Genomic DNA, 11,652 nt, shown 5'->3' on the forward strand with positions numbered 1-11,652 from the left:
GGCAGCTGTGATTGAGCAGCAGTGTAGATCCAACTATTTTCACGGTTGTTGTGGTCGTGATCATTTTGTGAGGCCACATCGAAAAGGCTCGGATGAGCTTTTCAAAGTTCTACAAGTTGTGCCTCCATCGCTTGTGTCCAGATCACACGCTGCACAGCCGTGCTGCTCCGTCTTTTTCACCGACGGTTACGTGTTTGCGCGTGAGCAGCTGCGGTGACACCCTCACGAGCGATTGATGATCGGGAGCTGCTCGAGGTGTTAATCGCTTCTCGTTACCCCACGTATACTACACGATGCACGATGAAGGCCAAAATCGGTCTGATCACCAAATCGGTCGCACGACTCAAAAATCGGCTCAAAATGGGCCAAAAATCGCACAGTGTGAGCCCAGCATTAGAGCAGCAATGTTTGTTCCCCTCAGAGAAAGAAAAATAGGCTGCAAAAGTACAGGGAAGACTGGGAAAAGGAAAACACCTGGCTGGAAAAGTGCACGATAACATCTATAAAGCGCACTGCACTGTGTGCCGGCGCACTTTTTCCATAGGCATGCACATGAAGTGGTGAGCACATGAAGAACATGAGGGGCGTGAAAGCTCGGGCAACCCTTAACCAATTTTTTGTCCACCAGGCCACGGGAGAAACAGATATGGTATGTAAACATTGTTTTTTTTTTTTAAACCCTCTGGTTAAGGTTAATATGGGCATGTGCAGTGAATATCAGCGCTATGTGGCCAGAAGTGTAATAATATAATTTATTTTGTGTAATAAACAACTGCAAGGATAGATGATTACAACAAATAGATCACTAATACACAAAAGTAATACATAGATGAATAATGATGATGAGTTATGATGCGTAATCATGGGAACAAGTGGGTTTACAAACAGGAGCAGCTGATTAGCATTAGAAGAGCTGAAATAATACCTCAACTGAAGCCAATTGTACTAAATGCACTATATGTGCACAGTTACAAGAATGATTTTGTTCTATTGTTTTCTATTAATTTATATAATTTTAAATTAAGCAGGACAGAGTTCTTTTAAAGAAAGATTTACTTATATTCTCAAAAGTTAAGCATGACAAGCTTCTGTTTAAGAAAGAGACCTGTTTTACTGTGTTAATGTTATTTTGAGCTAAAAATAAATGGCTAAATGATCATTTGTTTCCCATATGGTCATATCACAAAGAATATGCATCTGCTTAAATCAAATTCAAGTCAAATGGTTAAAAAATAATTTCACACACAAAAAAAACAGCTACCACACTGGGAAGGGTGAAGACAACTGGGTTGCCACCTGGCCACGAGGTGTTCCTTATTTATTTTTCAGGGAGTTGGCAACCCTAGTTCTGACATCTAGGTATAAACAGCTGCTGTGGCGATCACAGTATATATTCTACTACAAAACCTATCAGTTTGTGGTTTGAGAATCAGATGGCCACCCCTCCCCGAGCCTGGTTCTGCTGGAGATTTCTTCCTATTAAAAAAGAGTTTCTCCTCCCCACTGTCACCAAGCGCTTGCTCAAAGGAGGTTATTTGATTGTTGGGGTTTCTCTTGCCTTACAACATAAAGCACCTTGAGGTGACTGTTGTTGTGATTTGGTGCTATTTAAATAAAACTGAATTGAAGTTGAACTGCATAGCATAGTTTTGTATCCTGTGTTGTATTTTCCTTTCCCAGATGACCCTGGTGTTGATGGCTGTAGAACGCTAGGTATTCATTTGCATTGGCATCCGACCTCAGGATCATCACCGACTGCAGTGCTCACATTACCATAGGACTCATTTGGATGGTCAGTGTGGCAGTGAGCTTTCACTAAGTGTTGATGCCAAGCAATTTAAAGCATGACTTCCAGCAGCAAACCACCGGACTCCTGCGCAATGCTGTCACTATAAAGGAACATATCACATGCTGCTTTCTGGACCTCGTACTGTCTTAATTTTTTTTAAACATTTTGTGAGACTCTCTCTTTTTATTGTTTTTGCTGCAGTTGTCATCAAAGATATTTTTTGTCATTTTTACAATGATAGTGAAGAGAACAGCATCCTCCTGTAGGATGATCAGTCCCATAGTGGCACCAGTGCTTTAAAATAATAGGTTCTGGCATCAGTATAGCTTTTCTTTCCGTCTGGAACCCTCAGATTAGGCAGATAGTCTTTCACCATGAATCCTACTCTGCAGTGATGGCAGAGGTGGAATGTCTGCAGCAGAGCAGGCATGCTGACCAGATTCGAAAGGAAACATGTCAAGTTGACCAGAAGAAAGAACTGGAGATGGATAACATGGTGACTACACCTACACAACTAAACCGCTGACAGTCATTAGATGTGTGAATGATTTATTTCCTTGATTAATGCTGTATATAAGGAGAATGATGTTATGGCTGAATGACAGTAATGGACATTCTTGGTTAATGGGACATAATAAATGAATGAAATTACAAAGACAGTAGATTATTTTATTGCCACAGAATCAAATACTTCTGTTTTGTGAAAGCTACTGACATCTATGGAAGCTCGTTTCCAGCACAGAAAAAAGGAAAAACAATTACCATCACCAAGTCAAAGTTTCCAGTTAAATTTTGACTTACGTAGAAATATGTATTTGTCCTTGTTCATTATTTCATCCACTTTGTTAAATGTACCAGTACTACTGGCAGCAAAACAGACTAAAAGCACGATGCTACCAAAGCCTTGCCTTTACTCCTCCAAATACACCTCTTGTATTTGTTGCCAACTTGTCTTATCTGAGCATAAGACCTTTCTCCATAAAAGTCCTATCCATGTGGGCAGCTGCAAATTTCAGCTGGGCTTGATGATGTCAGTTTTGGAGCAGAAGCTTTTTTCTTGGTCGGCACCCTCTCAGCCCTTGATGATGGAGAACTGGCTTCATTGTGGACAATGACATTGATGTTCCAGCAGTTCCAAAATTAAGGCTTGAGCCTACGCAGTTTCTAAGTTGTTCCTGAACATCCTAACCAGTTTCCTCTAATCTTGTGAGTTGACACATCAGAATAACTTGTAATGAGATACAGTTGTTTAGAAATGGCTCCAAGAGACCTTCCCAACTTGTGTAAATCTGCAGTCCTCCTTTTCAGATTTTCACAGAGTTCCTTGGACTTTCTCATTGTTCTGAGTATTGATCAGTCCGATGACTACTGTGAAACAAATCCTTTTTATGCTGCAACAAGAAACTACCAGTTGTAGTCCATCATGATCACTAACGAGAAGTTAATTGTCCTTTCAAGTGAAAATACAGTGTAGGACCTTCAGCAACACTTATTAAAAGATTCAGGTTTCTATATGTATATATTTGAATCTATATGCACACATTTGTCCATGATGGGTGTATGTACATTTCTTATCATAGCTATACATACATAAATTAAATGTCTTAAATTACATACAAAATATGATTATATGGATGACAGTGCCAGCTGAATTTGATTAGTCCAGCCCTCTTGTCCAGACTGAAATGCCTGCATGGAATGAACAAGTAGTACCCATTTCTGACCTCTAAGGGGCAGTGCAGCAGTGTGTAAGACAGCGGAGCTGACTGCAGGTGTGAGAGTGGTCCATGTGTTAATGCGACATCCTCCTGACTCTGAGTTTTGGTGCAGCTTGCTTGTATCATCGCCAGACCAGAGGATAGCGACTCAACCAGGCCGCTTTCGTCCGAGGAGCAAAAATTTGCTGATGCCTTTTTTTTAAGCATTTCTAATGATGCATTTTTGAAGTAGCATTAGTGACCAATAGGCAGGATGCATGGTTAGATGTTTCCATTAGTATAAGACACATCTTACTTAAAGGTAAATCTTCTAAAGGATTTTATTTAGGTGATTCTATTGAAGTCTATTGTTACATCTGCACATGCTGATGAGATTTTTCTTGTATTTTGTTGACTGAATAAGCGCAGGATTCTATATGACAACATTTAACCTTTTCACAACCTGAGTACCATCCTCAGTGCAACCTGTAAAGCTCATATCAGGGTGGGTACTAGAAAACTGTCATAATCTGAGATGAACAGTGTGTGTGCATGTACGCCGATGACTGTGTGTGTGCGTGTGTGTGTGTGTACGTCCTGTAGGGATCATAGTGCCAGTGCAGCTTCATTAATCTCCCAGCATCGTGGGACTTGTCTGAACTCTAAAAGAGGGCTAGAGAGAACACGTCGCAGCCCCAGGGAGTCACTCCGTTTACCCTCCACACACTCAGGTCACTCTTCATATCACACACTCTTCAGCTGTACAATGTCAAAGCAGTGCTGCTGCTGATCTGCACAGAATGTTTGCGAAGAGGGTATTGCTGGTGCATTTCTGTGTTTTTCTGTGCGTGGAGTGATAGTGTTGCTGTGATGGTTTCTTCAAGCAGCAAAAGGCAAAACTGTGGCACGACAAGATCATAAATGTTTATTTCCCTTAAATAATGGATATGAAGCTAGGTATAATGATTACATTATGAAATATACTCCTATAAATGTTACTATGAATATCTCAAGATTTGCACATCAGTTAACGTAGAGCAAATCAGAGTTAGACCAACATATTATCAGAATGTTTACCTATTGATGAAAATTGTATGTCTTTCAATGTATTCCTGCTCAAGTACGAATTCATATGCTTTCCTTCCTTTCTTAAAGCACTGCAGATTAATGCCAAGTGTATTGACCACAAATCCTTTTCCCAACAGCACAGTGGAAGCCACTTTCCCATGTGGAAGATAGATGAGGAAATAGATGGCACTGTTAATTAAGCTGGCCTGGGAGGATGTAACTCACACGGCTTCCATGCTGCTCTGATCCACCTGCCAGTCCCTGAAAAGGTGCCTCTGCAATTTGCACATGGCATGTTGGTGTTTATGATAACAGCTTCTTCGTGAATGGTAATTAATTACGCCACAGTTGCATTTCAGATAGGACCTTTATACAGACAACATAGTTTATATGTGTCTGCATGGCTCTATTCTTTTCATTTGCATTGGTGGAAAGCAGACAGGACACTGAATTCAGGCAGAGCATGTAAAGGAGCTGGGTTGCAAAGCAGCTTGTAACTGTGGGCAGGCTAAAGCAGCTGAAATAGTGTGCTTTGTCTGAGATTTGCAGGAAGCTTTTCTGGCCTTGAATTCATCTAACAGCACCAACATTGTCTTTGTCAGTTAAGTACATCATGTGTAATCTGCTAATTATTGTTTCATCCCTTTATTTATACTTTTTGAATTATTCCATTTCAGCAATCTTAACTTTTGTTTTGGAGATTATGTATCGGAATTTCAGGACCACGCCTCCAAACACGCTCCTTCCGGTTGTCATCTATATAGGTTCCCCCAGTTCTGCAAGCTGTTCATTCTCATTTACGTTCCCCACCCTCCCTCCCTCGTTGTTCTCAACTTTAACTTCTTCACTCCTATTGAGTACACGGGGATCTGCCAGGCCTGGGAGCCGTCGCCAGTCCCCTTCGAGGCCTTCCCCAAACCGCAGCTCAATTGATGTCCAAGCATTCACCTTTAACTACTAAAACGCTGTCAAACCTAAAATGAGGACGTGGGCCCAGCTAGTGAATCTGTTTAACTGCCTGTGTTGGGTTTGAGGAGAGGGGCACAGTTGTAGGGGTAGCATATTTTTTGCCGACTGTCAGCTGGGATAACCAGTTATGTTGTGTTTAGGTAGGTTTACCGTAGCTGTTGTTTGATTCTCTTAGTTTCTTGTGTTTGATTTTTTTCAACAAAGATTATCAGTTGTATGGAACCAAAAGTTACACAAAAGTATTGTGGATTATAGTTTAAAAACAATTTTTAAATTGAATTTCATACGAATTTGTTTCATGTTTGGTTTTCTGCATTATTTTGCTTGAGTTTCTGATCCAAACCCATTACATGGCAAGTTCCTTCTCATGGCAACGCTTCCATTTCAACTTTGGCGCCCCACTGTTGGTGCTGCTGAGCTGGCACAGGAATGGTATTAGACTGCTGCTGGTTTGTCTCTCCTTTAATGAGCTTGGTGAATGATTCAAATCTTGTTTTGCACCCCTGGCCTCTGGCATCCAAAAAACAAATACCAGGAAAGCCTGTCTGACGCTGTTAAACCAGACATTAGACAGATGCCAAAGACAGCTGCATCCAAAGTAGAGTCAAAAGCATTTTGATATTTAGGAGTGGAAAAATTATGGCTCATTTCATGTTAACCCACGAAACCATGCTGCAGGCTTTTACAATAAGAAAGACGGTAAAGACAACTAAAAAAAAACAACGAAAAAACTCTTCCTCTCTTTAAAAATACTAAAGTTTGTACAATTCTAACAAACTTGAAAGTCATTATTTGGTATGACCACCTTTATTCTTAAACACAGCGTGACCTCTTAGACAAGGTTTCTCATAATTTCTTGAAGTAGTCATCAGGAATAGTTCTCCAGGCTTCTTGAAGGACATTTAGTGCTCTTCTTTGGCTGTTGGCTACATTTGTAAACACAGCACTGGTATGTGTTGTTATGCTTAAATGGTCAATATTATGTGGTTTAATAATCATAGAAAATGAGTGAAAAAACAAAACAAAAAAACAGCAAATGTCCAAAGAAGGACTTTGAAAGCCTGGAGAGCCAATGCTCAGATCACGTAAAAAATACAAAACCATTTATACTTTAACAAATTCACTAACAAGCATTACTCTAACAACACATTTATTTACCTTCTTCACAGCTAAAGGTTACTATTTTCAGAGTACCCAAGTTCCCAATACATCCATCCACCCATTCTCTTCCGCTTATCCTTATCAGGGTCGCAGGAGGGTCGGGGCCTATCCCAACTTTAATAGGGCGAGAGGCAAGGTACAGCTTTTGGTATCATGTTTAAAAACTTTAACTTCATGTTTTTTTTAACAGTCATCATTCAATTAGTCAAATGACTATATTTAAATGTTTTGGTCTAATAGCAGAAGCATGGATATATGAGAGACATTGTAAAAAAAAAAAGGCAATTACCAACCATTTAATTCTCTTTTTTCTTCTGCAGTAAGCTGGCCATTGCCAAGGTCATGTTCATGTTTTAGTCCTTGATGTTTTGACATTGGCATCGCATAGGCAGCACAAGGCAAAAATACAGACATGGTAGCTTAAAAATGTTTTACAACACATAGGGATTAAATACCAATTTTCTTACATAAAACCATTTCATTTGAAGATTAATTTCTGCTGACAGTTACAACGGTCCTGACATAATTATAATTAATGTTAAATCATAGAGCATGACCTAGCCTTTAGAAACATTTTGTTCTTTGATTATAAGGTCAAATACCGGTTGTGTTCATCTATGATCTAAGGATGGATAACTGACATCCAAGCACCTTCTGGTCCTTCTTTCCTGTTCCAGTGTCAAGAGAGGTCCAACTGACCTAAAGGTGTGAAGAGAGACTTAGAAAGAGAGAAGTGCTGGCAGGTTTTGGATTCAGTGGTCCCCTGGTGATAAGCAGGGCTTGTGTTTTAATGTTCCTCTGTGCACTGTTATCAGCAGATGCATCAGAGCGATGATAGCATGCTGAGTAGAACAAAACTGTTTAATGGGCTAGAGGCTGAGCTGCTGTGCTTTGCTGGATCAGAGCACAGGGAGGTGCAGGTGAAATGGGAGTGTTTGTTTAACAATGATGGCAAACTGTAAGAAATCCTTTATATATCTGCAATAATCTTCTTGTTATGTTCTTAATAAATTTGAGTTTATCTACCATTCAAAGTACTATTGAGCATGTAAAGCAAAGCTACTTTTGGAATCTCTATTATTCTTAAAGTATTTGCCGCAGCAGGTAGCCCAAGTATTTTAAGTTAGCAGATTTGTATGCCAGACGACATGACATTCCTCACACAACCCCAAAGGGAGTTGTGTGTCCTTTTTCTTTCACTTCTTAGGCAAATGTGTAAACCACTACACTATGGAGTTACCTAGTATTGAGCATGTGAATGTATCTGCCATGAAACATTGTGTGGCGAACATAGAGGAGACCCAGATGCAAGACTTTCTGCTAGCTAGTAACTATTAGCTATTAGCTAGTAACTAACAGTAACAAAAACAAGGCAGGGCAGGAGTTAAACAGCCTGAAATCTTAGACTCCAGAAAAACAGACAGCATAAGGAGTCAGGGCATGACAGAGAACACAACAAAGAAAAGAACCAAACTGGGGGTTTAAATACACAGGGGGAGATAAGGGCTGAAAGGATACACCTGGGGAACACAGCTGAACAGAATCTAACCATCAGGAAGCAAATCAAACATGGCGAGGGACTATCACAATAAAACAGGAAACAAAGACTAAGACACACGAACTTGGGAACTAATAAAATTAAAGTCATTTATAACTAGAGACATAATATAATACAATAGGGAACTAACACAGGGAAAATAAAATTACAAAAACTCAAAGCACTGGGTTAAAGACCCAGGACCATGACAGCAGCTATATGTGCATGGGATCTATTTAAAATCTCACTTGTTGTGCACAGTTATTTTAATACCGGCTTGGAACTGAGACATTTATAATATAAAGTAAAGAGCTCAAAAGGGGTTTGTAGAACTGTAACATTTACAATTTGGCCATTCTGTTTTAATCTTGTTTCCGTAATAAATACACATAATGATATCCTAAAAATAAAATATTTTCTTTCTAAACATATATTTAACATGGCCGAATGATGAACATGTAAACAATGTCAATAGCATCATGCAGATGTTTATCATATACCATTATTGTTACTACAACAATGGCTGCTATGTCCCTAGCGATTGACTTCTGCTATCTATTGCTAGAGGCATAGCCTTAGCCACTGACGGTAGAGGTCTGTTAGTGGCTTGGGGAAACCCCTAGTGCTGTCCACCAAACATTATCAAAGCTGAAATGGATCTTTTGTTGACCTTTGTGATCAAGTGACTGTACAATTGCCTGATTCTTCAGCTAAGAGACGGTAATAAAGCTAATGGAGCAAAAAAAGAGTAGTGAGAATAGGGGGAGGAGACCAGGGATGCATATTTTTCTAGTCCAGCCTGCTCTCTGTGACATAAAGGCTGCGCGTATATGATATCTCGCCATCCATGTCAGCCTTTACCGGCGCTCTTCCATTTCTCTGTCATCCTCCTTCTCTTCAACTCTCTCTTCTTTCATGTCTGCATAATCCTCTTTTGTATGAATCGTTCATACACTCTGCTTTTTAATCAGGATAATTAGGCTTAGGCTTCTCCCTTGCCATTCCTTTCCTACAGAAGACAGTGGAATGTGTGTACTAAATTATTCTCTTATTACTGAAGGATAATCATCTAAAAATATTTAATAGCAGTGAAGGTTGAAGACGAGGCAGTAAGGAAGGGGTTTATGGTCCATGATGTCTTAGATTGTCCAGAACAAAATCCATTTTACTGACAGCAGTGCACTCGACAGCAGGAAATGAGACGAGGTTACGAGGCTGCGTCACAGGGTTCTGCTCAGATTTGCATGAATTCTGCCTTTTCTCATCCCATTTTCTCTCCTGCTCTTAACAAGATATTGATCAAGTGTAGCACAGGTCAGAATTTTCAGAAGCAAAAGCTTAAAAGAAAATATGTAAGGCAATGGAATAAAAAAAATGAGCTCTCTTTAAGAGCTTAAGGGCACGTCTTTTTACTTTTAATAAGCTTAAAGAGCAAATAGATAGTTTTAACTCTATTTTTTCAAATTCAGCTGATTTTAGAGCAACATTTACTGGTTCATGGCTGTTGTAGTGAAAAAATCATTCAATGAAATGTGTCCTCTTGCTATTTTTCCTTCTCCTCAATCAAAGCCTAACATAATCCCGTTCCATTTTCTCGATTCACTTGTTTCATGAAAATAAAAATAAATCTAAACACTCCGTGAAAGGACTTTTTTTTTCAGTGCATTATTGCTGAACACTTATGCTGCTCAGCAGCCGCAGTAACAGTTAACAGGATTAGGCATGGCTTACATAAACATCTCCCATAGCAACAGTGCACCAGCGCCAGGCGAAGGCAGGGGGAAGAGCCGTCACCGGAAAACATCATCACCATTCTGGTCAGCTGAGCATCAGCTGGACAAATCATCAGATTTGGACACTAAAAAGTGACTCATTTATTATGGTTATACTTAAAAAAAAATACATATACATCTTACATCTCTGATTTGCTAGAAAACTCAATGGCACTCAATGGATGCTCCTTCTATGTTCATGTAGCCCCTGTGTAGTCTCTGTGGACTTGAGTGTTTTGTGGCCTGCCAATGTTGTGACAGTTGGCAGCGATGCCTGAAGATGTGTCCCATTGAATATAGTGGGCCTTTGGAATGGTTCATTTCCCATAATTCCCTCGGGAGAGACACATTTCTCACTGTCTCTCATGGCTTTGACTCTGAAGGATAGTGAAGGTCTCTCTCTTGCTTGCTGTTGTCCATGAAAAGTCTGTAGTAATACTATATTAATTCTGTCAATGAGAGAGGTCAGATGTGATGGAGCTGTTAAGGGGCTCAAATGGAATTTTGTATGGACTTTGCTATCCTGCCTGCATAATTTTGTACCAAAAGTATGCAATTTGTACAGCAATTTGATTGGCTGTTCAGATAGTGTGTAGTGGCTTGCAATAGACATATTTAGAGTTTCCAGTGCCTAAATATACAGGGGGATGTAACCACATTTGGCATTCACATGCCCACAGTTTTGGGGTTATAGGAAGATTAATTAGCTGTCTGAAAAAAGGCCCAAAGCCCACGGAATAATAAACACTTTGTCACCCAAGAATGATGCAGTTCAGGTCACCTTGTTTTGTACTAAGATGAGACACCACATCACATGTTTAAAATGGCAAAACATAGTGATAGAGAAACTATCTTTGAACAAAAACACAACAAAATTCCACACCACTGGTGGGTTAAACTCTCTCTTATGTTCATGTCTCCTTCTTGTGGCTGTGTGATTAATGATGTGACAGTGTTCTAGCACCGCACAGTCTATCAGGGAGGAGCTCAGGTGTTGGGACCCAAGAGATTACCATTTTGTGCTTAAAGCAGAACCTATGTTTCGTCAGGGGTAGCATACGCGCCCGTCCACCTGCACAGACCTCTTTTGTAAAAGTATGTGGTAAAACCGATCTGTGGGCCACTCTCGATTGTGCTGTTGTTGTTTCGTCAACCAGCTGCGGATAATTATGAAGCTCTGACACACAACGGCACTGTCTGTGCTGATTATTTTGTAGTTTTTGATCTGCAGTGTTTGTTTTGTGCTTGTCCTGCTCCCAGTGAACTCTGATGTCACACCCTTTCCTATTCTGGCCCATTGTCAACCAATCGGCATTCAGCAGACTCCAGATTTTGGAGACAGACAGACACATTTGGATAATAATGAATGGAAGTCTGAACCTCAACATTTTCCATTTTTTCTTCTGGTGTGTCAGTGATTCTGCTTCCCTGCTGTTTCAACCCCTCCACCACCCTTACATCCACGTGCAGGCTTTCATCACACTTTATTTGTGGCTAGCAATTAACCTGGAGCTTGATGCCAAACTCCAGCTGCTCTTGTAAAAAAGCCAGGTATTTCCAAGCTTAGATGGTGGAGACTAAAAGCGAAGGTAGAAGAGAGCAGGTTTTGGGCTTAGGTAGACACAAACATGACTCCAAAAGAAAGGGTTACGCTGCTCT

This window comes from Pundamilia nyererei, unplaced genomic scaffold (genome assembly GCF_000239375.1).
Source record: "Pundamilia nyererei isolate P.nyererei 1_Seehausen unplaced genomic scaffold, PunNye1.0 scaffold00118, whole genome shotgun sequence".
In the NCBI taxonomy this organism is placed as follows: domain Eukaryota; kingdom Metazoa; phylum Chordata; class Actinopteri; order Cichliformes; family Cichlidae; genus Pundamilia; species Pundamilia nyererei.